Below are 5,344 nucleotides of genomic sequence, written 5' to 3'. Positions count from 1 at the left end.
AAACTATAAACCCACGTGTAAGTACCTCAACAAACCCTAAGCACAAGAAATAGGAAGAAAACAGCATGAAAGCACATCATAATCTGCCTTAATCGCTGCTGAACACCAGCGACAAAGAGAAAATCTTCAGAGCAGACAGAGGAGAAAACATTATGTAAACAGGAAAAAGAGAAGCTGACTTCTCGTCAAAAACAACGCAAGACAGCGGAGCAATGTCTTTAAGGCACTAAGATAAAAAGATAAAAACTGTCAACCTGGAATTCAGTGGAGATATGTTTCAAAACTGAAGATGAAATAAAGATGCTTCCAGACATTCGAAAGCTGAAAGAATTCATCATCAACAGACCTGCACATTAAGAAAATTTTAGGCCCTCGCTAGGTAGCTCAGTTGGTTGGAGCCTCCAGCCGATTCCTCAGGGCTTCCAGTTCCATCCCTGGTCAGGGCACAGGCAGGAATAGACTAAGCGGTGCACGAATGGGTGTGACAACACATCTCCTTCTCTCTAATCAAATCAATACAATTAAAATAATAAAAAAAAATTGTATAAGTGCTTCCAGCAGAAGAAAAATACCAGATGGAAACTGCCATCTACAAGAAAGAATAAAGAGCACCAGACGTGGTAAATAAAAGACCCTTTCCTTGCCCAGCCGGGTGTGGCTCAGCGGTTGAGCACCCACCTAGGATCCAGGAGATCCTGGGTTCGATTCCCGGTCAGGGCACGTGCCCGGATTGCGGGCTGCAGCTGATCAGTGACTCTCTCATCATTGATGTTTCTATCTTTCTCTCTCCCTCTCCCTGAAATCAATAAAGATATACATATATTTTTTTAAAAAGACCTTTTCCTTATTTAAAATTCTCTTTAAATGATGGTTATGGGATTAAAGCGACAATAATAACGTGCGTGGGATTCATAGGGTACATAGAAGCAAATGCAGGACAGCCACCGCACAAAGGCTGGCAGGTGGGAAACAGAAGCGGGGTGCTTACGCCCCAAGTAAAATGGTGTCGTATTGAAGGTAGACTGATCAGCTGAAATGCATTCTGTGCTCCTGGAGGAGCCACGGAGAGAATGAAAGTACAGCTTAATAAGCTAATGAAGGAGATCAAATGGAGTCCGGGCTACAGGCACCTCCGGGGCGCGCTGCGTGTCCACTCTGCAGGCACAGGGCTGGCTTGGGTTCCCCAGCCCAGGGGGCCCGACGACCTCCCGGCCTTTGGGACAGAATAAGCAGTGCGCTCGTTCGGACTGGACTGGGCTGTCAGAAAAAACCTTCCTCTCCTGCCACCTTCTGGCAGTAAATACAGCCCGTTTTTAACTCGGGCCTCCGTTTAAGGGCTTTCAGCGAAAAGAGAACCGGTCTCTTCTGACCCCAGGGTCGCCACAGCCTCCCTGGCTTCCCGCTCTCCGCAGCCTAGGACGGCTCAGGGGCTGCGACGATGCCCGCAGCTCCCCAGCCGCCTGCGCCAGAGGCGGCCCGCTCTCCACGCGCGCACCGGGCACCCGCGGCCCGCAGCCCCGCCGCCCGGGCGCAGGAGTGCGAGGGAGCCTCTAGAGGGCGCCGGCGCGCAGATCCCTTGGGAACGGTGCCCGCAGGGCTGTCCTGGGAGGAAAGGGGACGGCGGGCTGACTTTCTAGGCGGGCGGGCGTGTGCGTAAAGGTGCCCTGTATGGAAAGGGTGTGCTCTGCCGCGAGTGTGAATGTTTTGGTGACTGCTTATGTTATGAAACATGAACATAACAGTCTCTGACCTTTTGGTCATGCCGCCCCCTCTGAAAGGACTGTCTACCCTCCCAGTCCCCCCAGTCCACTCCCACACCCTAGCTGGCAATCTGCCAGCCATCCCTCAAGCCTCTCTTCTCTCCAAAAGCCTTCCCTGACAACTCTGCCCACAGGCCCAGCCAAATAGCCCCTTGTTGAAACCTTTTTTTTATTGATTTCAGAGAGAGGAAGGGAGAGGGAGAGATAGAAACATCAATGATGAGAGAGAGTCATGGATGGGCTGCCTCCTGCACGACCCCCACTGGGGATGTGCCCTGACTGGGAACCAAACTGTGACCTCCTGGTTCATAGGTCGATGCTCAACCACTAAGCTGAGCTGGCTGGGCCAAATGAGCCTTTTATTCTGGGCTGCATACCAGGGCCTGGGGGGGGTCTGTGCTGAGTGGGCCGTGCTGATGCCCAGGAAGGTAGATGTAGGGACAGGGCCACACATGGAGTGGGGCAGGCTCTGTTGGTTTCTCCCTAGGTCCCTCCCCCAGGCTCAGGGTCTGGCATCTCTGTGTTTGTGTATGCTCGTGCGTGCGCACATGCATGTGTGCAAGCATGTCTGTGATGTGGAGAGAGGGGCTGCTCTGGCTCCAAGCTCAGCTCTTTCATTGTCTCCTCCTTCACCAGCATATGGCAGGGGTGGGAGGGGTATGCAGGGGCTTGGGAGGAACTGAGGCGGGTATGATCCCTAAATAATGCTTGGAGTGGACCCATGTCTCTCTGTACATGTGAATATGAGTGAGAAGCCCCTCCCTGACTCCCTCTGTGTTAGTGACTGTGTCTGGGCACATCCTTGGGGTCCTAGGAGTTGTTTTTGTGTCCTGTGTGGCTGTTGACATGACCTGTAGGTTTTCAGGGGTGTGGATGTGGTAGTGTTCTCCCCGAAGCCCCACCTCCTCCCTCCCCTAGACGTTGCTGGACTTTGTCCACTTGGTTCGGCTGCTGCCCTTCATGGCGTGAAACACAGTTTGTTTACTTGGGACTGTCAGCATGGTTTGTGTTGGTGATCTTCATCTGTTGGATGCCAGCTCTTAAATGTTGTATCATCCCGTGTCACCTTGGATGCAAGTGTGGCTTGGGGTGCCTGTGAGCCCCTCCACTGAGTATGTTACATGGTGTGACATTCCTGTGTATGCCTGATGCCCCGGAGGGGTGTGAAAACGGCTTTGAAGTTTGTGGAATATGCATGCCTGAATGTGTGTGGAAGTGTCGAGGGAGTGTGTGTCAGCGTTCCTGCCTGCGGTGGGGGGAGTGGAGGTGGCCTGTGTGCCTGAGCTGCTCCCTCTGGCCTGGCGAGGCCCCTTCCACTTCAGCTGTGTAAACAAAGCCCCTGCCTTCCTTTCTGAGGCCCCGTCTGGGTTGTCTTCCCCTCCCCGCCCCCCAGCAGTGGGTTTGATTGACTGTGTGGGGTTGAAAGGTTGTGAGGTTATATAACTGGGTGTGAACTGAAGTGTGCCCGAGGGTCCCTGGTCAACACTAGCCTCTCAGGGGCCACTTGGGGGACCCCACGCCACTTGAACAGAGCTCTCCCAAGTCCCTGGGCGGGTCATCTACCCTTTTATAGCCAGGCTTGGCGACAGCCCTGTAATTAGCCTGGGCCAGACACTATGGTGAAAGCCAAGAATTTGGTGCTAACCCTTGGGGGGGCAGTAGCTGCACCCCCCTGCCCTGCCCAAGTCAGAGACCAGACTGCCCCAGGATCAGATCCCAGGCCAGCAGAACCCTGGGTTCTGCCTGAAGCTGCTCTTCCTGCTCCAGGCCCAAAGTGTCTCTGGCTGGCCAGGCCCCAGCACACCTGGACCATACTTCCCAGGACCACACTTCCCAGTCTGTCATCCAGGGGCCGAGCTGCCCAGCCCATGTGTTCCCACAACTTCCCACCTGGATCTTTCATGCCAGCCTAAGCCCCCCTAACCTAGCTCATGTCCTTTATCCCCACCTGTGTCTCTGCATCCCAGTCCATGTCTCCTGGTCCTATCTCATGTCCCTTCATTCCAATCCCTTTCCCTTCCCAGCCATGTCACCCTCATATCCAGCCCATAACCATGTCCCTTCACCCTAGCCCTGGCCCTGAGTTTGCCAACTGGGCAGGACAATAAGGCTTTGGGGCTGAGTAGCTCCAAAGGGCTAGATAGGTGTGAACTGGGTCCAAGTCCACTCCCAACCCCTTAGGATCTAGAGCTGGAGGGAGGGAGAAGAGGAGGAAGGGGTAAGAGAAATTCTAAGATGGAGGGTGGGCTGGGACCTCCCCCTCCTGCCCCAGGCCTGAGAATAGCTGAGTCTAGCAGTTCCTCCAGCACAGCTCCCTGCTCCCCTCAAGAGCCAACACCTGCCCCTGTAGGCCCCTGTCGACGTAAGAAACATCCAAACCTGTAGAGATTTTTTTTTAAATCATTTTTTATTTTTCAGTTACAGTTGACATACAATATTATATTAGTTTCAGGTGCACACCCCTGTGATTGGACATTATAAAACTTACTAAGTGATCATCCCCCAAAAATCTCATACCCATCTGACACCACACATAATTATTAGAACATTATTGACTGTATTCCCTATGCTGTACTCTACACCCCCATGACTACATTATAACTACTAATTTGTACTTCTAAATCCCTTTACCTTTTTCACTCATCCCTGAACCCCCTCCCATCTGGCAACCGTCAAAATGTTCCCTGTATCTATGAGTCTGTTTCTGTTCTACTTGTTAGTTTATTTTGATTTTTAGATTCAATTGTTGACAGATATGTATTTATTGCCATTTTATTGTCCATATTTTTAATCTTTTTTTTCTTCTTAAAGAAGACCCTTTAACATGTCATACAATACTGGTTTGGTGGTGATGAACTCCTTTAGTTTCTTTTTTTTTTAATATATCTTTATTGATTTCAGAGAGAGGAAGAGAGAGAGAGAGAGAGAGATAGAAACATCAGTGATGAGAGTCATTGTTTGGCTGCCTCCTGCATGCCCCCAAATGGGGATCAAGCCCACAACCCGGGTATGTGCCCTGACCAGGAATTGAACTGCGATCTCCTGGATCCTAGGTCGATGCTCAACTGCTGAGCCACGCCCGGCCAGGCCTTTAGCTTCTTCTTGTCTGTGAAGCTCTTTATCTGACCTTCAATTCTAAATGACAGCTTTGCTGGGTAGAGTAATCTTGGTTGTAGGTCCTTACTTTTCATCACTTTGAATATTTCTTGCTACTCCCTTCTGGCCTGCAATGTTTCTTTTGAGAATTCAGGTGATGGTCTTACTAGAGCTCCCTTGCTTTCCTTTTGCTGCTTTTAAGATGCTCTCATTTTCTTTAACCTTTGGCATTTTCATTATGGTGTGTCTTGCTGTGGGCCTCTTTGGATTCATCTTGTTTGGGACTCTCTGAGTTTCCTGGACTTGTATGTGTATTTCTTTCAACAGGTAGGGGAAATTTTCTGTCATTATTTTTTCAAATAGGTTTTCAATTTCTTGCTCCCTATCTTCTCCTCCTGTCACCCCCATGATGCAAATGTTGGTACACTTGAAGTTATCCCAGAGGATCCTTACACTATCTTCATATTTTTTGAATCTTTTTTCTTTTT

The sequence above is a fragment of the Miniopterus schreibersii genome (genome assembly GCF_964146895.1).
Source record: "Miniopterus schreibersii genome assembly, chromosome: 19".
NCBI classification, from domain to species: domain Eukaryota; kingdom Metazoa; phylum Chordata; class Mammalia; order Chiroptera; family Miniopteridae; genus Miniopterus; species Miniopterus schreibersii.
Note: the sequence above shows the minus strand (reverse complement) of the source record.